Source organism: Haliotis cracherodii, unplaced genomic scaffold, assembly GCF_022045235.1.
Source record: "Haliotis cracherodii isolate W230 unplaced genomic scaffold, xgHalCrac1.p SCAF_14, whole genome shotgun sequence".
Classification (NCBI taxonomy): domain Eukaryota; kingdom Metazoa; phylum Mollusca; class Gastropoda; order Lepetellida; family Haliotidae; genus Haliotis; species Haliotis cracherodii.
Genome location: NW_027266269.1, coordinates 32,464,990 through 32,489,292, shown reverse-complemented (window position 1 = coordinate 32,489,292; position 24,303 = coordinate 32,464,990). Strand labels below are relative to the sequence as shown.

Genomic DNA, 24,303 nt, shown 5'->3' with positions numbered 1-24,303 from the left:
GGTTACTACGAACTCAAATGGACCACTAATTCTAGTTCGTTATAACCGTAGTTCGTTATAAGCATATATGTAGCATATACACAGCAATTGGCCAGGACCAAAAAAAGCCAGTTCGTTATATCCGCCTGTTCGTAATAAGCGTGTTCGTTATAAACGTAGTTTACTGTATGTTATATATCCCCAACAACAAGTTGACACGTCGTGATGTAACTGAAATACTGTTCTAAGCGGCGTTAAACCGAACTCACTCACTCACTCATTCTGTTACATATATGTGATACGTGAAGATCCGAGTTAGAACAGGTCTTCAGCAACCCATGCTTGTCGTAGGAGGCGGCTAACGGGATCAAGTGGTCAGGCTCGCTGACTTGGTGGGTGCATGTCATCCAATCCCAAATGTGAATCGCTGCGCTTATATCAATCACTGGATTGTCTGATCCAGACTCGCTTATTTACAGACCACCGTCATGTGGCTGGAGTATTGCGGAGTGTCAAACCAAATGTCTTGTGGTGATTTATATTATACGAGTGAGGTTCACATCACATTATTCCAGCAACATCACGACGGGGGACACCAGAAATGGGCTTCACACATTGTAGCCATGTCGGGAATCGATCCACAGTATGATTTATAAAATAGACCCAAGGATTCAGAATTTGAAAAATATGCAGGCACACATGTTTGTCTGATTATTATCTTGCTCGTGATGAAACAACATTTACTGAGTTTGAAGGTAAGGCGAGGTGAGATTTTGCACTACATAGTGTGTGTGCGTGTGGGTTGTGCGTGTGGGTTGTTTGTGTGGGGTTGTTTGTGTGTTTGCCGAGCGCCAGACAGGGTAACAACAAGTACCATCTTTTAACATCTTTTGGTATGACGCGGCCGGGATCGAACCCCGGACCTTCCGCTCTTCGTGCGGACGCTCTGCCACTAGACCATGGAGGCGGTGGATTGAAACTACTCGTCCTGCTGGCACACCTTAATTCAAAAGGGCGTCCCTAAATATTTGCCAAGCGGCACACTTGTAAATAAAATTAATTCAGAAATTGAATTTGAAATTTTCTGATATACAACCACTTCTGATGAAATGAAATTCACAGAGTCTGAACACGAACAAAATGTATTTCATAAACACCTAAATTTCTAAGGACACACGATAAGATCTTTGTGAATGGTCTGTGGCACATCAGAATTTAAATATGACGTTTTCTAAATTACAACATCTTATCGTGAAATAAAATTCTCCGAATTTGAAAATTAATCTTAAGTTTTTGAAAGGGAACACAATAACATCTCGTGTGTTCTTTGGCACACTTGATATAACATATAAAACTCAAAAGCAGTTAAAAAAACCATCCGATTCTGTCATAGTATTACCATATTATGACATTAACTACAGTAACATTCACGAATCGGGTGTTCTTTACCGTATTTCAAGTAGTATAAGTACATGTACATCCCTTGGTTACTTTCCAACGTGTCAGTGGCTATACATGAACACGATCGACCAATGAAGATCCGTGGCAGAATAGGTCATCAGCAACCCATGCTTGCCGTAAAAGGTGACCATGATTGTCGTATACGTTAGAGGCGACTAACGGGATCGAGTGGTCAGGTTCGCTGACTTGGTTAATGCATGTCATCGTATCCCAATTGTGTAGTTCAATGCTCATGATGTCAATCACTGGATTGTCTGGTCCAGACTCGATTATATACATACCGCCGTCATATAGCTGGAATACTGCTGAGTGCGGCGTTGAACAACAAACAAACAAACAAGCATAAACATGGTAAACATAATATCACCAAAAAAATTCAAAATCCGATTAAGGATGTTCCGCTTTGAAAGCTAAACGTGACGACACAACAGAAATAGTTTTGCAAGGTCACGCATACAGGCTCGTTACAGCTGTATCCATTGACGGCAGCTTATATTACATTCCCGTATGCATTCCCGTATGCATTCAACCCAGTTCTAAAGCATACATCAATTGCTGAATATAATACCTCATTCAAATTGCACAGTCACACTTCACGTGAACCATTATTCACAAAACTCAATAGCATCTCTTGGGGACCGGCTATTCCATTTTGTTTGTTGGTGGGGTAGGGGTGTTGCAACTGTTGTATGCAGCAGTTTGACAAACTATAATGCTAGATGTCCTACAGACTTGCATCGGCTGTTCCTTTGGGATAAATACATTGTATGCCTTGGAACAGTGACGGAAAATGGTTCTAACAAAGTCTTCTGCCAACCCACGCCCAACGAATTTAATGGACGGTCTCACACGCCGTCTACATTCTTGTTCCAGCTTAGCGCAGCCACAAAGCACAAAACAACAATGAGAATATGTTTGCGTTTCATAACGTACACAAAAAATCGGCTTCTGTATCTTACAATCAACATATACCCCATACACCACACGAGTGTGTGTCTGGGTTTTTTGTCAAGGTTATAATTACTATATTCATATTCCCACCTTATGCAACAACGAGCATTTTTCCAGGACCTGGCTATATCATGCCTAACACCATAAGCGACTGCAAACCTTGCACCCAATAGAGTTTGTTTGTTTGTTGTTTAACGCCGCTCTTAGCAATACTCCAGCTATATGACGGGGGTCTATAAGTAATCGAGTCTGGACCAGACAATCCAGTAATTGACATCATGAGCATCGATCCACGTATTTGGGATACGATGACATGCATCGACCAAGTCAGGGAGCGTGACCACCCGATCCCGTTGGTCGCCTCTTACAACAAGCATGGGTTGCTGAAGACCAATTCTAACCCGGATCTTCACGGGTCCGACGATAGCGGGGATGGAGAGAGCTGGTATGTTCGAATTCCCAAGGTGTCTTGTGATTGCGCTAACACCCACCATTCAATTGGGTGATATGTTTACGGTTTATGGTAACATGTTTCAAATGAGACGCCACTCTGCGCTGCGAATTCCGGTGCCTGAGACGATAGGGCCACCGTGATAAATGATGAATGGCATTGCTTCCGTTTCCTAACGTGATATAACTTGAACATTGTTGACAGTGGCGTAAACTCACTTCACAATCCTATTATCACTACATCTACACACATAATTTGATATTACCCATACAAGCTGCGGACCCGTGAAAATCCGGGTAAGATTTGGTCTTCAGCAGCCCATGATTGCCATAAGAGGCGACTCACCGGATCGGGTGGTCAGGCTCACTGACTTGGTTGATGCATGTCATCGTATCCCAATTGCGTGGATCGATGCTCAAGGTGTCAACCACTGGATTGTCTGGTCCAGGCTCGATTATTAACAGGCCGCAGTCGTATAGCTGGAATATTTCTGAGTGCGGCGTTAACCAACAAACTATTTTCCCTTACAAAAGTTAGACACCAGACAAAGCTCGTACAGCACAGGCTTAAACAAGCTACACCCAGAAGATTGTATCGCTTGACAAGACAAATAGTCAAATTAACAAACGAGAACTTGCGTAAGAACATCCGTGAAAGAAGCAGTAGCCTTGCCTTTCTTCTAGGTAAGGGCGGGTCCTGTCGAACGAGATTGTGTCTTGTAATGACATAATTGGGACCGAGTTATAATATAAATAGAATGACTGTCGGAGCTTGAAAACTCTACGTTCGTGGCTATGCATTTGGTTATTGTAATGCTTCATTTAATATCACTCTGGTCCGTAAGGGGCGGTCGGGTAGCCTAGTGGTTAAAGCGTTCGCTCGTCACGCCGAAAACCCGGGTACGATTCCGACATGGGTACAATGCCGTGATATTGCTGGAATATTGCTAAAAGCGGCGTAAAACCATACTCACTCACTCTGGTCTGTGAACCAAGTCCGTGAACCTGACCACCCGATCCCGTCGGTCGCCTCTTACAACAAGCATGGTCAGCTGAAGACCTATTCTATCCCGGATCGTTAGGGGCCGTAAGAGGAAGTAACATATTGTGTCCCTTGAAATATGTACAATCTCGCGCCTTGGCAGTATAAGAGAAACAAAGTTTGTGTCAGAAATATACTGTGTTCCCTTGAAAAATGTACAATGAGGTCAAAATTAACCTGCAGTCTCTTGGACTGTGACAGGCACCGGCTGTGAAGAGGACAGAGATGTGAGTGGAAAGGCTAAGATTATTTGAGCTTATTTAGGATTTCATTTAAGCTTTATTAAGGCTTTTTGCGATCCCCATGGGCCTATCTATATCTCTGATGTTAACTGTCATCCCACGGCTATAAAATGGTTTGGGATATCTGTAGTTTTCAAACCCACGATTACATCTATGGGTCCATCATATTTCATGATGCTAAACAGCTTCATCACGATAATGGGACCGTCACGGCAAGTCGGTATCCCGCTGGCGTGAGTCTGGCAATGCTGCCCAGCTGCCAGACCCGTGACGATCCGGGGTAGAACTGGTCTTCAGCAACCCATGCTTGTTTGATTGTTGTTACGACAAGCATTGTCGCCGTATTGACTATACTGTGACTTTTTAGATGTATATCTAACTTAGTTGCCTCAGGGTGAATATAAAACGTACATAGACTCCTGCTAAAATGAATGTCCCGCCAGACAGACTGCGATACTTTGTTATACATAAGTTCTGCGTGTATAAGTTGTCCGAGTGTTCGCTCTGATATTTTAGTTGATAAACGCCGATCTCAGGAATACTCCAGCTATATGACAATGGCATATGAATATCGAGTCTGGCCAGACAATCCACTGATTGACCACCCGTACCATTTTGCCCACCGAGGACCAATTCTAACCCGGAATCTCCACGATGTGAGAGGGGACTTCTGAAAAGGGCAGTCCTCATTGAACTTGCAATATAATTCAAACAGCGTCTGCTTTATAAGCCAGTTTCAGACGCTTATATATGAAATAATAAGGGTCATTCTCGCGTTCTCGAATGAGAGATCTCCAGGTCGGGAGACTTTCGCCAAATCTCGGGTTCTCGCGTTCTCGGCGAGAATGAGAGATCTCGAGGTCGAGAGACTTTCGCCAAATCTCGGGTGCTCACGTTCTCGGCGAGAATGAGAGATCTCGAGGTCGGGAGACTTTCTCCAAATCTCGGGTTCTCGCACTTTGACATTTTCAGCTTGTTTCCAAAGGTCGAGATCGCGAGAATGCGGGAACGCAATTATGCCCTTTACATTATTCTATACCTGCTCGCCGCTTCTACTGAGTGAGTGAGTAAGGTTTTACGCCGCTTTTAGCAATATCCCAGCAAAATCACGGCGGGGGACACCAGATAGGGGCTTTACACATTGTACCCATGTCGGGAATCGAACCCGGGTCTTCGGCGTGACGTGCTAAGGCTGTAACCCCCAGGCTACCCGACCGCCCCGCCGCTTCTACTGAGAAAGGCTTGTCTGTCCCACCAAGACATTACGTATTCACATGGTGTATGGAGCGTGTCTTACAGACTAATGCCATTTATAATAGTCACTCTAAGGTGATGAACATGGGACATCCGTATTGTAAATGCAATACCGCACAGGTCACTTGGCAAGTCATAAATTCTCACTTGCCAAGTGCAACCGTGGTGACACACTCGCCTACCTTTGCAGTTTAACACGTGCTGAGGGCTATGTTATAAAAAAACATGTACACGACATCCTAGCATGATGTACATCTATCGTGGCAAACAAAAGTCATGATTGTCCAGGAGAAATGACTCTAAACGTGTCATACTTACATGTTCGCTTGTCTTAATATAATGACGTTAACATTGCACAGTAAATATAGACCGCGAGCGAGTTGGGTGGCTTAAGAAATGACACATTGCAGCCATGTCGGGAATCGAACCCGGATTTCGAAGGGAAAAGCGAACGCTGGGCTACCCTACCATCTCCAACTTCCAAATGAGCATGAGTCATCGTAACCCAATGGCGTTAATTGGTTCTCACACCTTCAACCACTGGGTTCTCGATGTAGACTCGATCCTGACGTACTTACTGGTGTCTACTTATCTTGTAATTTATACACGTTATAAAGACTGTCGAGGAATGGAACTTTCACTGTTGTCAAGAGGAGCGGGAGCGCACGCACGCACGCACACACACACAGACACGCAAACGCACGCAAGCACGCACGCACGCACGCACGCACGCACATACCTTTACCCTTGATGGGGGCTGAAGTAGTGTAAAATAATTGTACCCCAGAGAGGGTATGTTAGACCACGTCATTCGAAGTAGTTTTTTCACCACATTTTTAATAGTAGAATTTATATTCATTTAACTTTGGCTAATTTTGCCAATAGTCGACAACACCTGCAGGGATCATGTAAATCCGGCTGGGGTCCATGCAGGTAGCAAAGGTACGGTAAGTCCCAATGGGCCCTAGCATGTTGTTCTACCTTCGATCTATAGCCCGTTGTCATATTGTATTGTTACCTATAGTGATCCCTTTTTATAGTTGTATGTTAGTTTTAGATATTAATATGTGATATTCTAGTTATTTTACTGTCCACCCATGACAGGTTTTAATTTAGTCTACATATATGTGTTAATAATGTATAACTTATTGCCGATGTGACGTGAAGCATTAACTCACTCACTCACACTATTCCAGTGGTTGATGTCATTAACCACGAGCCCTTATGTCAGGGTAAGACGACCTGCATTCAATCCAGTCCTAGAACACCCGATACATTTAGTCGCCTGGTACGACAAGCTTATGTTGGTATACACGACAAGCATGTGACTGCGGTCGGGTAATCCAGTAATCTAGAAAGAGCATAGATCCAAGCAATTGGGACAGGGTGACATGCATCATCCAAGTCAGTGAGCCTCACCAAAGAAAACGATCCTGTAAGTTGCCTCTTATAACACGCCTGGGTTCGTGAAGGCCGTTGTTAACCCGGACCTATTGGGGGCTTTATGGCTGGGGGATCTAGTTTCTGCTCAGATCGCCCTGCATCAGGACCTATTCTACCCGAATCCGTGATGTGACATCCGGGTTCAAATCTCAGGTACGGGTCAGCAACTTTAACCGCGAGCAGCAGGTGTGTGTACAATGTTTGTTGCTTAACGCCACACCCAGCAATATTCCAGCTACGTGACGGCGACTGTAAATAATTGAGTCTAGTTGCACTAGACAATCCAGTGATTGATATTATGAACATCGAACCACGCCGTTGTTGTACGATGACATGCCACGTCACCGAGCGTGACCAACCGAACCGTATGGCGCATTACTATACACCGGAGCATGAGGCTACATATCGCCGGTAAAACCCTTCTCCACAAAAGGGAGAGTGCGCAAGGGGGTAGTCTGCTGGTTCAATCGTTCGCCCATCATGCCTAAGATCCGGGTTCGACTCCCCACATGGGTACAAAGTGTTAACCCAATTTCTGGTGTCCCGCGCCATGGTATTGCTGGAATTTTGCTAAAGCGGCGTAAAACATTATTCACTCAACTATGGCAGATATTCTGGTGAGGCCAAGGGTTGTTTTTGAAGAAAATATCTGTTCCCGAAATGATAAAAAACATAATTTGTCCTCAGGACTCACAAAAAAGATGAATATTGTGATAGTTCATGTGTAACTTGTTTGTTCGTTGTTTAACGGCGCATTCAGCAATATTCCAGCTAAATGACGGCGGTCTGTAAATAATCAAGTCTGGACCAGGCAATCCAGTGACTGACATCATGAGCATCGATCCACGTATTTTGGATATGATGACTTACAATCATTCAAGTCAAAGAACCTTACCACTCGATAATTCGTCTCTGAACGACCAGGGCGGTCGGGAAGCCTAGTGATTAAAGTGTTTGCTGGTCACGCCGAAGACCCGGGTTCGATTCCCGACATGGGTACAATGTGTGAAGCCCATTTCTGGTTTCCCCGCCGTGTTATTGCTGGAATATTGCCAAAAGCGGCGTAAAACTATACTCACTCACTCACTCACTTCACGACCGGCACATAAGAACTCGCAGAAGGATCTTGGCCCCGCACCACAAAGCGATAGTAGCGCTAAGATGACGTTACTCCCATAGGCTTACGATCGTCGTAGCTCTAAGGTCGCTAAACGTTTGAGATAAAAACGATTCGGGTCCACTCGGTCCAATCGGTTCTACTCGGCTAATTCCGCACTGTACATCTGCGTGTTGTCATATTACATAATATCACAATTGCCTGTGCACCACCAGATCCTTCCGCGTGAGTGAGTGTTTAACGCCGCTTTGAACAGTATTCCAGTTAGATAAACTTAATGTGGGAGGAAATCCCGAATTGATGCGGGCATATTCGAGGCGAACCGGGATTCCAACCCACAATCATAGGTTCCTGGCGTGCCCAAGGGACGCAACTCTGCAAGACCCAGTGAACCCGGGTTAGTTATATTTTAATGAGCAGTAGAAAAATGGCAACTCAATTAAATTGTGATTATTTGAAAGAAAGACAAATGGAAACTCTTCAGCGTTCATGTGACAACAGTGAGTGAGTGAGTGATTATGGTTTTACGCCGCGTTTAGCAATATTCCAGCAATATCACGGCGGGGGACACCAGAAATGGGCTTCACACATTGTACCCATGTCGGGAATCGAACCCGGGTCTTCGGCGTGACGAGCGAACGCTTTAACCACTAGGCTACCCACCCGCCCCTCATGTGACAATAAAAAAATAAAATAAAAAACAAAATAAGCCAGGCGAATGATAAGAGAAGGCTGCATACAACAATCGTCAGTGATCTGAGTTATCAAAAATGCATGGCATTGATTATTGATTGAACTTGAGCTACAGTTACATTGTAGTGTTATCTATGGACCGCCTCCGTGGTCTAGTGGTAGAGCGTCCGCCCGGAGAGCGGAAGGCCCGGGGTTACCAAAGATGGTACTTATTGTTACCCTGTCTGGAGATAAAACAAGGAATGGCAGTATGGTATTCAGGTTAAACTGCGGCATGGTATTTCAGTAGGCTAGCACTACAAAATCGGCTTTAGTCCAGACTAGTACAAACACTAACCCACACGTGAATGCAGGTCGTTATATGAGTGCAATAATCTTGAACGCGACATTAAACCCCATTTCACTTAACCTCTAATACTGATCGTGTGGTTACAGTGTGTGGCATGGTTGCTCATGCTGTCGAGCACTTGTTTGCCACAAGCCACCGTGATCCAACTGGGATATATTGACTGCGACGTAAAACACGATTCATTCACTCCCTAACCTACCCTGGCGGTCAAATGACGCACGCATATGTGACATGTCCTACAGTGGAAACAATCCAACTAGAAGCTGTCTCGTTCTATATGTCTGTTTGTTGTTTTACGCAGCATTCGATAATATTCCAGCCATTCCTGTTATAATCGAACCTGGATCGGACAAACCAGTGGTTGATAATATGAGCAACCCATGATCCCGGGCGTGACTATCCGATCCATTCAGTCAAGAACAATAGCTAGATGGGGAGCTATTCTAACACAGGGTCAGTATCAGCAATAGTCCAGCCATATCGCCTCTTTCCATGAATGCTTTCCTACCGGGTGAAGAATCGAACTGAGGACTTTGATGTGACGTAATCACGTGTGTTTGACATACACTGTAGATCTTAACCAAGCCAAACTAACCACATGTATATACAGGCGCGAATGTTTGTTTGCTCTCAGCATACTCCAGTCATATGACGGCGGTCTGCAAATAATCGAGTCTGACCAGAGAATCCAGTGATTGACATCATGAGCACCTATCCACGCAATTGGGATACGATAACATGCTTCAACCACGTCAGCGAACCTGACCATCCGAACATTCGCAAATGTAGTGAAACGTCAGTGTGATAGTGATCTGTGCTTAATGCCATGTTTAAAAACAAACAAATATACATACAGTAAACTACGGTTATAACGAACTCAAAGGGACCACAAATTCTAGTTCGCTATAACCGTAATTCGTTATAAGCATATGTACAGCAGGGATACAGCAAATTGCAGGGACCTAAAAACCAGTTCGTTATATCCACCATTTCGTTATAAGCGTGTTCGTTATAACCGTAGTTTACTGTATGTGTGTGTGCGCGCGCGTGTGTGTGTGTGCGTGTGTCTGTGTCTGTGTCTGTGTCTGTTTTTTGTGATGTTCAACGGCATATTCAGAAATGTTTAACCTATATATCGGCGGTCTATAGATAATCGAACCTGGACCAGAAAACCCTGTGATTGACATCATGAGCATCGATCTACATAATTTGGACACGATGACATTCATCACTAAAGTCAGCGAGCCTGCTCACCTTCTGGACCAACATCCCTTTTTTTTTTAAACAGCCTGTGAACATTTATCTTTTTAATCATTTAACCCGAGGCATGTTTTTCAAGCGTATCCAGGCACACATTATTTTTTTCAAAACACTTTCAGACAACACCCCCAACCACTCCCCCGAAAATGTCGAACGTTCGGTGCATGAACAGAAATAATTTTAAACTGCATGCATAAATAGTCATGCTATTTTTGTACCACAACTGAATATATTTAGGACGATTTTAATAAGAGAAGTTTAATTGTGTTCACGTTAGACGCATCAACAAATCCCGACAGTGCACGAGATGACACGTTCAGCGAAAAAAGGGTTAGTCGGGTCATACGCCTTATCACTCATCGAATGAAAAGCGATCATTATGCCTGTCATTGCGTAGTAGAGATATATTATGTCTGCACACTGTCACGTCGGTGGTCGGGTCCCGTATATATATTTTTACTCATGTTGACGATTGCTGGGTGAGTGAATGTAGTTTATGGTCGCAATCAGCAAGTGTCCACCTGGACCAGTGTTTTATAGTGACATTGGGAAATCATCAGCAAAGAAGGAAATATTTTATTTCATGACCAGTCAATGACTGCTGATTTACAGTGAGGGAGAGAGAGAGACACAGAGAGACAGAGAGAGTGAGAGAGAGAGAGAGAAACACACACAGAGATATAGAGAAAGAGACAGTTAGAAAAAGTGAGTGAGTTTTGTTTAACTCCGCTTTTAACAGTATTCCAGTTATATTGCGGCGTGTCAGTTTAATGTGAGAGGAAAGCCCGAAGTAATGCAGGTCTTAGACGGTTGCCACTTTGGTGAAACCCACGAGCACGGATATGGTGCTGACAAACCTAGAAACATAATCGGGGCGATCCGGGATTCGAACCCACAATCATAGGTTTCTGGCGTGCCCAAAAACGCAACTCTGCACAGCAAATCGCGGCGCCTTAAACGACTGGACCACCCGTGCCCCAAAGAGAGAAAGAGAGACAGTGACATAGAGAAACAGAGAGGGAGACGGTGAGAAAGAGAGTGAGAGACAGAAAAAGAGAGACGGGGAGAGAGACAAAAAAAGTCACACACACACAGGGACACAGCGAGAAAATGAGACAGCGAGAGAACGTTGTTTTACGCCGCGTGTAACAATATTTTAACACAATCACGGCGTGGCACACCAGAACCTGGGCAGAACGCAAGCAACTTATTCCATAGCCGTGGCATGGGAGGATTGTAAAGTAACACCTAAAGACGCCAAACAATATGACAAGCGACGAATCTATAACTGAAACAGTTATGTGGACGCCTTAAGCCGAACACTTTGTCAGCATGTTTGACAGGAAGTGGTCCTCCATAACTGACAGGTGATGAAACACAAGACAGAGAGACACTACTCAATGGACACTGGAACGTCACCGGGGACCATCGTTCATCTGTCTTCCTTTTTGGGGGGAATAATTGGGTCCGTTTATTGCCGGCAATGACGGTGAGAGATCACAAAGTTTATGCCTGATAATTTGTTTCACACAACCAGAGTCTGCTATGGCGTAACTGTATTGAGTGAGTGAGCATGGTTTTATGCCGCTTTTAGCAATATTCCAGCAATATCACGGCGGGGGACACCAAGAATGGGCTTCATACATTGTACCCATGTCGGGAATCGAACCCGGATCTTCGGCGTGACGAGCGAACGCTTTAACCACTAGGCTACCCGACCGCCCCCGTAACTGTATTGAGTTTGGGCCTGTGAGAGCAGTGACTGATAGTATGGCCAACGCCCCACGGCGTACGATGACCCTTAAACAAGCCTCTCTGATACAGCATAATTACAGTAAATGGGTGGTGCTAAAAAAACAGTTCGTTATATCCGTCTGTTCGTTATAAGCGTGTTCGTTATAAACGGGCTTTACTGTATGACCAACGTGCCTCGCCATTGATCTGACAACACTTAATCCAGCAGGTCCCCACGCTTGATAACACGATATCCGTCAAGTCATCAATTACGACATTAGTGAGGTACTGGGGGCGTTTAATGACCCCAAATGTCTCACCTGTGCCTGTCTGACAGTACTCGCTATGCAGGAAGTTGTGTCACGTGTTATTTGTACAGGTTGAATTCTTCACCGTATCACCAAACCTGATCACGTCTTGTAATGCAACACGACATTCCGTGCAAATTATTAATCGCTAAACCCGTCTCCACGTCATGCTATGTGGTTGAACGGGCACTGATGCGAACGTTAACTGCGCAGTGGATTGACTTTCATCTGAGTTACTAGCAGTTCTTGCTTATTTCCGTCAGTACTTGTTTATTTCCGTCAGTACTTGTTTATTTGCGTGTTTGTTCAGCAACAGAAAATGATAAGCGTGATCATCTTTAAAAGAAATTACAGTAAACTACGCTTATAACGAACTAAAAGGGACCACTCAATTTAGTTCGTAATAACCGTAGTTACATAATTACAGCAAATGGATAGGGACAAAAAAAACAGTACGTTATATCCGTCAGTTCGTTATAAGCGTGTTCGTTATAAGCGTGTTCGTTATAAACGTACTTTACTGTATCACAGAAGCTTTGAATATTGTAGAATGTCACCAGGGTTAAAGGTTAGATGAAACATCATTGTTCATGTGTCTCACGAAATGACCCCGTGGAAATTTCAGGTTTGAATTGGCCCCAAGCAAGAGATTGTTTTGTTTGTTTGTTTATTTGTTTGTTGTTTAAACGCCTCACTCAGCAATATTCTAGCTATATGACGGCAGTCTGTAAATAATCTTGTCTGGACCACACAATCTAGTGATTGTTATCATGAGCATCGATCCACGCAATTGGGATCGATCACATGCATCAACCAAGTCAGCAAGTCTGACCACCCGATCCCGTTAGTCGCCTCTTACGACAAGCATAGTCGCCATTTACGGCAAGCATGGGTTGCTGAAGAACTATTCTACCCCGGATCTTCATGGGTCGCAAGAGACGACAAAACGGATCGGGTGGTCAGGCCTAGTGTCTTGGTGGAGTGTGTCCCATCGAACCCGTCGGCTTGGATCGTTCTATTGATATAAATCACTGGCTTATCTTGTCTGGTCAAAACTTGAGTATTTACAGGTCGTTAAACAACAGAACACAACACAGCGTTATAACAGGATCAATGTACAACGGGTTGTGTATGGGATTTACCAAGAACTTCTGATTCATTAGCATATTACTAACGCACATAGTATAGTTACAGAGGATTATCTAGATTAACGTTAATCCCCCGAAATAAGTTATATTACAATAAACTACGGTTATGACGAACTTAAAGGGACCACTAAATTTAGTTCGTAATATCCGTAGTTCGATATAAGCACACATACAGCATAATAACAGCTGACACATCGTGATATGACTGGAATACTGTTAAAACCTAACTCACTCACTCAAGACTAACAAAATAACAAACTTGGCACAGTGGGTGACATCTGTAAACGAGTTGTTTTCTTTTAAATCGTGTGGTTTATACATAATCGTGATAACATGTGGCGTCTGCTGTGTAATAAAACCTAGTACACGTCATAGTAATGCAGACCGGGGCTTCATGATAAACACCTCTTTTCTGTTTGATAATGAGGGTGCTTGTTGTCTGACCCGGATGCACATCCATCACACACTTACCTTTGTGTGAATATGTAATATGTCATGGCTACAGACTAAACTAGGCACACAAAATCATAAGATTTTGTTAAAATGAAAACCTTCAAACCATAACTCACTGAGTTAGTGAGTGAGTGGGTGAGTAAGGTTTTACGCCGCTTTTAGCAATAGTCCAGCAATATCACTGCAGGGGGCACCAGAAATAGGCTTCACACATTGTACCCATGTTCGCTCGTCACGCCGAAGACCCGGGTTCGATTCCCGATATGGGTACAATGTGTGAAGCCCATTTTCCGCTGTCCCCTGCCGTAATATTGGTGGAATATTGCTAAAAGCGGCGCAAAACCATACTCACTCACTCATAGACGGGACTGCAGCCGTAACTGCATACGTCTCTCTACTCGTAAATGTATATCTCCATATTGCTTGACATATATATGTAAACTTATGTGTAATAAAGCTGATTGACTGATCGATCAAGACGTCTTTTCAACAACGGTAAAATGTCCGTGCATCCTCGATTTTCCAGCATTATATATCTCGATTCTGACAAAATTACCTTTTCGCTTTGAGACCGAGTCGAATAGCACGACGCTCAAAATAGTCGTCCAATCAAATTACTCTCATGATGGAGATACATTCTGTGCAAAGTTAGAGGTAAGAGCGAGTGAGTCGTAACCTCATTTATGAAACGAAAGTCTGGTGCCGAATGCTTCTTGGGTGTTAGTATGGTGTGAGTGAGTGAGTGAGTTTGGTTGAACGCCGCTTTTAACAGTATTCCACTTATATCGCGACGTGTCGTTAACTTCGTGCTTGTTACCTGTTCTGCGTTTGAACTAGCCCGTATATTCGCAGAGACTCTACTGATTTTACAAGGGCCCGTCAGATGCACATGTTCTACAAATCAAAGCCTCACGATAATTGTGATTGGTTTTAATTTCTTTTCTGGACGTGACATCCTGTCACGCAGACCAAGCCAGTCCACAGAAACTCGAGATCGAGAGTGTGAGTGTGTTGGTTTAACGCCACTTTGAACAGTATTCTGGTTTATATGACACAGTGTGTCAGCTTAATGTGGGAGGAAAGCCCGAAGTGATGCAGGTCTCAGACGTTAAACCCACGAGCACGGGTATGGTGCTGACAAACCTAGAAACATAATCGGGAGAACACGGGATTCGAACCAATAATCATAGGTTTCTGGCGTGCCCAAGGGACGCAACTTTGCACAGCGGATCGCGGCGCCTTAGACGACTGGGCCACCCGTGACCCCAGAGAGAAAGAGAGAGAGATAAAGAGAAACAGAGAGAGAGACGGTGAGAAGGAGTGAGCCTTAAACGAATGGGCCACCCGTGCCCCCTTTTAGTACGGAAATATGCTGATGACACACTGCATAATCGAGGGTGCATTTCAGACCTTATTTCCTTTTGAAAGAATTACGCAGTACTTTTCATGTACAAATCCTACTTTCAATTTGACAACAATGGGTTTTCATTATCTGACCCGAAGTGCAATAAGTCCCGGATGTCTGACCCGGATGTGTCATCACTCAGAGGTCTCACCAAGAAAGTTGTTATATATGTTATATGTCTATATTGCTACTGACAATATGTTCACGTACTTACACGGAAACAAAACAGTCTTTAAAGAACTTATGTGTCTTTAATATCTGCGAGATTGGGGGCGTGGTGGTACTTCAAAGGCGCACGAGATAAAGTTGGTTGGTTGGTTGGTTTATTGTTAACGCCGCAATCACGGGATCATTTGGTCAGGCTCGTTGACTTGGTTGATCCATGTCATTGTATCCCAATTACGTGGATCGATGCTCATGATATCAATCACTGGGTTGTCTGGTCCAGACTCGAATATTCACAGACCGCCGTCATGTAGCTGGAATGTTGCTGAGTGCGGCGTTAAACAACAAACAAAAAATTAAGTTTGAAAAAAAATCCCACTAAAAAAATAGCGCATGCGCAAAACAACAATCGGAATCGGTGTTCGAATGAGATTCGAACTCAAAACAACCGATAAAGACTTAAATAAGGGGATGTAACTCTGAGCTCAGATATGACACAACTGGACCAACTGTTTTATTATATGAACCAAATTTGACCCAACTGATAAAATATTTATTATGCCCGACAACACACGCCCTCTTTGTTTGAGTGGGAATAATCTTGTAAAGGCTGTCGCTTCAAAAGCCGTATAATCATCAAGGGTGCGTTTGGATTAATCCACGTACAGTAATATGACACGGTGATTCATAAACACATGCTTGTGATAAAGTCGGAATAGTACAATGAATTCTGGAGAGATTGTTTTTTGCGATTATGGAAATGGTTTTGTCGCTTTTATTGCGTTTATCACAATATCTCTCACAGTTGGCAGTTGGACGTCTAACTGATTTATATGTGCTTCACAGGCTATCCCTCTGCCGTGGGAAACGGTCATTTGTATTTATATAACATACATACCTGCCTTTCAGTGGTAAGTAAAGCAATAACTCACTGTTAATGTCCTCAGCTGTGCTCTTTTCCCACTTTACGAATATGACAGCCATTATTGTTCGGAACGTGCTTTCAAGATTATAATTACACGAGCGTAGACGCGTAGGTTTCAGCATTGTAGCTAAACATGATGCACAACGATGCATGTCGATTCGGAGGCCAACAGACCCCCCCCCACCCCCCCCCCCCCCCCCCCCACCACACACACACACACACACCCACCCCCACCCCCACCCCCACCCCCCTTCCCACTCCCAGCCCCCGGGAAATTGTACCATGCCCAAGAATACTACACCACCCATCCCAGAATACTGCCCCCACGGCCCGGAATACTGCTTCACTCGTGGAATATTGTGAAGCCGCTTATTGACTAAATTGTGCACTTTGAGTTAAAAGCATGACATTTTGTACACAGGCTCTTCATTCCAGTACAAACATATATGGCTATAGGGCCATCCAATATTTTCCAATAGGGCCGCCAAATCCAAGATGGCCGCCAAAATATCCTTATTTGTTTACATTTGTAAACATTAGGCCTTTAGTTGTTCATATTGCTTTCTCGTATTTGGTATTATGGTACTTCTCTTTCATTTGATCCTTTTTAGATACTTGGTTACAATAATGTTTTCAATATGGCCGTCAAAACTAAGATGGACGCCATATAAATGCACGAAATTCGCCAGATTACTGTCTCCCCGCCTCCAGGAATTCTGCCATCTAGAAAACTGACCACATTAGGAGCGTTGTCTTATATAGGATGGCACAGATTACTGTAGATAAGCCCCGATCATCCAAATCCATTTTGAGAATGTCGACATTATTACACAGTTTCAACTAGCCATGAAGTCCTGTGCAGTTCTCTTATCCATTTTTCCGGTGAGTACTTTCAGCTCATTTACAAGCTTCATCGGTCGTTTTGGGGCGGCCGGGTAGCCTAGTGGTTAAAGCGTTGACGTTGGTTCGTCACGCCGAAGACCCGGGTTCGATTCCCGACGTGGGGTACAATGTGTGAAGCCCATTTCTGGTGTCCCCCGCCGTGATATTGCTGGAATATTGCTAAAAGCGGCGTAAAACCTTACTCACTCACTCACTCATCGTCGTTTTTCTTTTCTATTTGTTTAACCTGAGATTCGGTCTCTGATGTATAGGAATTATTGTAATCTGAATTATGCTGTATAACATACGGCGGTGGTAGTTGTAATCACGAGTATGCTTCATTAGAGTGGCTGAGTGAGTGAGTTGGGGTTTAAACGCAGCTTTGAACAGTATTCCAGTTATATCACGGCGTGTCAACTTAATGTGGGAGGAAAGCCCGAAGTGATGCAGGTCTCAGACGTTTACCACTTTGGTGAAACCAACGAGCACGGGTATGGTGCTGACAAACCTGAAAACATATTCGGTGCGAACCAGGATTCGAACCCACAATCAACTCTGCACAGCGACATGCGGCGCCTTAGACGACTGGACCACCAGTGCGCCTTTATTAATTAGAAACTAAATCAAAACGCGTAATTCTTGAAGTAGGAAAACAAATATCATCCACGATTATGTTGTGTAGCATGTGTGTCTATACGATCATGATGAATATTCTGGAACCATCCCTGATAGCTTCGTTTCATAAGTGACGTCACCACCCGCCATCTGTGAATTTGCACAGAATTTTCTCTCGCTCATGGTAGTGATTTGATTGGACGGACTAGAAAACAAAACAAAGCCATGGTGGCGAGTTTATTGAGACATGGAGACATAATACGCTGTGTAATCGAGGATGCTTTATTTGCCGCAATCAGCAATTGCTATATGACGGCGATCTGTAAATAATCGAGTTTGGACCAGACAATCCAGTGATTGACATCATGAGCATCGATCCATGAGCATTCTTACTACAAGCACAGTCGCCTTTTTGTTGCTGAAGAACAATTCTAACCCGGAGTCTTCACGAGACTAATCGAGGATGCGATTGTTGAAAAGACATGTTGATTAATGAGCTTCTGGGTAAGATAAAGAAACGCCCATGTGATCAAACAGAAAGAAGGAGGTTTCGGTGAAGCCCCCGAGCTACGCCGATCATTATTATGTCTACGGTGTTTAATGTCACGCGCTGGCGGCACTCTTAAGCACGATTATGTATGATCCAACTGAGTTGAAAAAAAGCATTATCTCGCGTTTTGGGAGTTCGGATGTCCCAACTGAAGACATGCTCGCTAATGATGTCTTTATTCAAAGGACCAACACGGTGAATATAACTACCGATTTATTATGTATACCTGAATCACAATGAATCAATTCAAACTAATAAAACCCATTCTAGATAGGAGTCTTTTTGTCATCCTTGAATCTTGAAATTTTGGAAGATTGATCTAAAAGATAATTGTAACACTTTCGCGTTATATAGAGTAAATAATCCTTCACAGGACCAAACATATCTACAGTGGTCTACAATAAAGATTTTAAAAAGGGTTTGCGCGGAGGAATTGAGGGGTTTCCCCCTATGTTCCCGATCCGATGCGCGTGCTTCGAGGAATTCCCGGGGAGGCCCCCTGTGTTCCAGGTACTATGATCTGACATGGGACTGAAAGGCTGTTCAAGGGTGTGTTAAAACCCAAATCGTTTACCTGTAAGGCCCAAATAAGTTTGACAGACAACCAGTTGAAAGGTCGCTGTGAACACAAGCTGCACGCAACATTTAATCATAATACGATCTACAATGTAGTTGTTATAATATCATCTAACATTGGTTTCTTTTCCAAGGTCATGTCACGTCAGTCTACGTTAATCCGGGTCCAACAAGGAAGTGATATTTTATTTATAACAAAACATGTCGGCGAGCTGCCCCAGCGTCAAGTTATTAATGTTCAAATTTAAGTGCTATGTGAATACAAGCGACAAAACCCCTTCCGTATTCAATAGAAATCTCTGCCGAAGGACCGCCTCCGTGGTCTAGTGGTAGAGCGTCCGCCCTTGGACGCGACGTTAAACCCCATTTCACCTCACCTCACCTCTGCTGAAAGCTGAGTCGGATGGCACTATTCCACCTTCGTCATGAGCGTGTGTTTTTGAATCACTATCAAATAGTGGATGACACCAGGTGTTTGTGAAAAGATGAGCGTATCCTGCCCCCACTGTTGGCACCCGTCCACAACACATGCAAAGGCAAGAAACAACAAAAACAGATAACTCCCCCTAAATAGACATGCGTTTCTTTGTGTTCGATCAAGTAATATCTCCTGTGAGAGACGTCACTACAATGAAATTGAACCACAATGCTTTGCAGATTATTAGGACGTCATCGATTACCATGGCATCACAATCAAATGAATTCACTAATTCACTTATTCACTGATCTGCCACTGTAGCTGTAACCTGTTTTTTACACTCCCGACGCTGAAGATTGCAAACTGAACAAGTTCGAACAATAATTTTGGGTGATAAACAGAACCTCACTCGTCAAGATTGAACTTTTATTGACTCATATTTCATATCAAAAGACGCTTAGGTGAGATCCCCGACGTCCTTGAATACCCTCCCCTATCAAGGATTGTTGTTAGACACCCGTATTTCTTTCGGCACTGCTTCCCGACACACACACATACTCTCTCATTTTTTCAAGACATCGTGCTTGTCAAGCGAACAAATATTTGGGGGCTAAAACCTGAGCATTTGTTGTTTTTCGAGTAATTCTAAAACAGTTTGAAAAAAACACTCCCGAAAATCAAATGGTCCGTTCCTAATGCTGACATGAGTAGTACTTTGTAGTAACCATGTCAGCGAGCCTGACCACCCGATCCCGTTAGTCGCCTCTTACGACAAGCACAGTCGCCTCTCGTGGCAAACATGGGATGCTGAACACGAGTTCTCTACCGGATCTTCACGGGTCTGACACGTATGAGGCAATTAAATGTTCACATCCGACTATTTTAAGGACTTAATGTATGAAAATAATGTTGAAAGTCTGAGTTGTTTAGAGACACATATGTGGGGGACGCGTGAAATTCACAATATTGATTGTTTGAAGCTGCAACCGAAAGTAAATGGCCACGATTGAGAGTGGGGCATGTCATAAATTTCACAGAAAATTCACCATCGTTTGAGATGATCCAAATTTGCAACGTAATGCAGGTATCGACGGATAAAGTTAAACCCTGAAACTGACCATGCATGACTTAATATACAGGCCGCATGACACAGCACAAGCGACACCATGTTTGACAAAGGAATCTGTCACAGTAGGATAAAGCCTAGTATATCACGCCAGCTACTGAAGCAACGTAACGACCAGTGACTCACGGGGGATGGACATTGCGCCAGCTGTTCCGCTTGACAAAGCCCACGGTGTGCTTGTTATTAGGTGATGTCTTGAGGTTGGTAAAGAGGTTGGAGAGAGTTGTTTGTTTATAGTTGAACGCTGTACTTACCAATATTCCGGTATATTGACAGCGCTCTGTAAATAATCGAGTCTGGACCAGACAGCCCAGTGATTGATATCATGAAGATCGATCAACGCAATTGGGATACGATGACATGCATCAACCAAGTCACCCTATCCCGTTAGTCGCCTCTTACGGCGAGCATGGTCGCGTCTTACAGCACGCATGGGTTTGCTTTTCTCACCTAGATCTTCACGGGTGTGGGTCGGTGGGGGTGAGGGGGGGGGGGGGGGGGGGGGGGGGGGGGGGGGGGGGGGGGGGAGAGTAAGTGAGGGGGTGAGTGGAAAGTGAGTGGAGAGAGTGAGGGGAGAGTGAGTGAGGGGGTGAGTGGACACCAAACAGTACTCATCCGGAAAGTGGGGGCGTCTGAAATGAGGAGTGTCCCGAATGAGGATTATCTTTGTGTCAGTTTTTTCCCTCACAAGATTATCTACGTGTCTCAGCACCATCCCCGTGCTCAGGGTTTCATATATATATTTAAATATTTAAAAAACGTCAACGTCAGACAATAATCCTGCCGATCGGCCGAAACAAATTCAAACGTGCGTCAAACAGAAGCTAAATAATGTATAAACAGGGAAAAAAGACGCTTTAAAAAATCAATTTCCAAGAACAGTTTCAACATCACTGCTAACCTTCTTCAAGTGTTAACAAACAGACCCGTTAAGATCCGGGGTAGAATTGCTCTTCAGCAACCCATGGATGTCGAAAGAGGCGACAAACGGGATCGGGTGGTCAGGCTCGCTGACTTGGTTGATGCATGTAATCGGTCCCAATTGCGTGGATGTCAATCACTGGATTGTCTGATCCAGACTCGATTATTTACAGACCGCCGTCATATAGTTGGAATATTGCTGAGTGCGGCGTAAAACAACAAACAAACAAATGTTAGCAAACAACAGCACCTATTGCAACGGTTTTTCATCTCGTTAACTACAGCATCAAACTTTGATCGCTGCTTCTGAAGCTTCGTAAAGCGTGTATTAAGATGGGAGAAATGGACACGTTTTACAAATATTTTATCAAGTTACAAGCCACACATTAAGGACTGGAAAAAGGGAATATTACAAACTAACAGGCCACGTTCCGTATCAGATGTGGACCGCCTCCGTGGTCTAATGGTAGAGCGTCCGCCCGCAGAGCGGATGGCCCGGGGTTCGATCCCCAGCCGCGTCATACCAAAAGAAGTTAAAAGATGGTACTTGTTGTTACCCTTTCTGGTGCTCGGCATAAAGGGGCTAAAACAAGGACTGGTCGGCTCGGAGTCAGTATACTGTGTCTGAGTGGGGTACTCATGTTAAACTGCGGCATGGTATCTCAGTGTGCTCGCACTATAAATCGGCATCAGTCCGGACTAGTGCAAGCAGCCTAACACACACGCTATATAAGTGCAATAATCTTGGACGCGACGTTAAACACCAATTCACCGATCAAACCGACAACGCACATCGAAACAAACCCGGTAGCAGTATCTCTCTAAGTGCTGGTCATGCAGACAGACAAAATAAATTTAAAGCGTTGATACCTTTATCTTTAACTGCTGTTTATCATCAAATCACATCTACTATAGATACATTTGTGGCATACCAGCATCAGGTAAGCTATTAATCTCACTAAACATCACTCATGAACACATTCATCATCAATGTCTCGGTCAAACTAAATTATATAATTCTGTCACGATAGCGCCACCAAAGATCACAATAACTAATATACCGTCAGATCAATCAGTAAATGAGACAATCTGTAGTAGCTGGAATAGGTATAAATACGGACTACAGGCAGTCACAAATCTATGGCTATCTAATCAACTGATTGTTTATTCACACAGGTATGGACGTTTTAAACTGCGGCATGGTATCTCAGTGGGCTAGCACTATAAATCGGCATCAGTCCTGACGAGTTCAAGCAGCCGCACGCACACACGCACACATGTATGCACGTCGTTATATAAGTGCAACAATTATTATTATTATATATATTATACTTGCAAACATGCTCTGATTATTGCTTGTAAACATTCTATTGTGGACTGATTATGTATCGATCCAGTGGCTGTCTTATAAACATATTGTTTGTTCACTCAGGTCTCGCCTTGTGTTGTGTAATTGTTTGTTGTTGTTGTTTTTTGTTTAATAGGGATACGATGACATGCATCAACAAAGTCAGCGAGCCTGACCACCCGATTCCGTTAGTCTCCCTAAAGACAAGCATGGTCGCCTTTTACAGCAAGCATGGGTTGCTGTAAACCTATTTCTACCCCGGATCTTCACAGGTCGTGTTGTTGTGTGATTTGGTTGTGTGGAGTACCTCTGTTTAGCGAGCTTATTCCCCAACTCGCGCTTTTATATATGACATTGTGTATTGTAATCAACAAGGATGTAACATCACGCTTACACATATTCTAACTATGGGACAACCCCAAAACAAAGCTCAACTCAATGCGTCAACACCGTCCGTATCAACACACATTGTCAAGAGATAGATATTAAACATTAATCCTACCTTGCCAAACTGTTCTGTTTATCCTTTGGCTGTAAACACAAATAAACACTAAGCAGTATACTCGGAAAACATGAGATCTCCTTCCACAATGTGATAATCCCAAACAGAAAATGTTCAATCTTCTCCGTACCAGATAAGACACACAATACGGGAGACGAAGCACAACGGGACCATAGACATTTGTAATACCGAATCAGGGCTGGTTGTCAATAGCGTTTTGAGGGGACAATATACGTAAGCCGTTCAGCTCTAATTCTCACAAGCCTAAAAATAGCGCCTCCGTGTCGGGTATGACTTGGAGCGACCGACAAGTGTCGGCAGTTGTGATGGTGGGCATCGCCAATGCTGAGTTTGTCACCCTCTGTATTTCATGGTGCTGCGTGACAATTGTAAAAATAGTTTCTGGGAGAGCGGGATGTGTGTGTGGCTATGTTGGGGAGGGGGTATGGTTTGGGAGAGAGGGAACGAAATGAGGGTAATACATTTGAATGGAGGCCATGCATGTTGTTACAATTTACTGTAATGCTTAAAGACAATGCGGCGCATAGCTCATAGAATATAGTTCATGCATGACTTTTATTAATAATATGTATCCATAATGTTAATATAGCATGATGGCATACGCGAAGTAATGCGTACAGCGGGAAGTTCTCTATACCACAGTGTCCTTGTTTAAGCCGCGTAATGCCGAGAGCCAGGCAGGGTAACAAGTAGCATTCTCTTTTAATGACTCTTGAGTGAGTGAGTGAGTATGGTTTTACGCCGCATATTCCAGCAATATCACGGCGGGGGGCACCAGATATGGGCTTCACACATTGTACCCATGTCGGAAGCGAACCCGGGTCTTCGGCGTGACGAGCGAACGCTTTAACCATTAGGCGACCCGACCGCCCCTTAGCGACTCTTGACATGACGCGGTCTGGGGATCGAACCAGCGACCTTCCGCTCTCCGGGCACACGTTCTACCCACAAGACTACGGAGGCGG

General features: G+C 44.0%; 1 protein-coding gene across 1 annotated transcript in view; it reads right to left on the bottom strand.

Moving 5' to 3' along the window:
* Positions 1-23,482, bottom strand: part of LOC139461198 (multiple epidermal growth factor-like domains protein 10) — a 58,847-nt gene extending 35,365 nt beyond the window's left edge. The window contains exon 1 of the mRNA XM_071242791.1: positions 23,318-23,482. The gene's annotated coding sequence lies outside the window, so the exon portion shown is untranslated. The remainder of the gene's footprint in view (positions 1-23,317) is intronic.
* Positions 23,483-24,303: the final 821 nt, after the last annotated feature.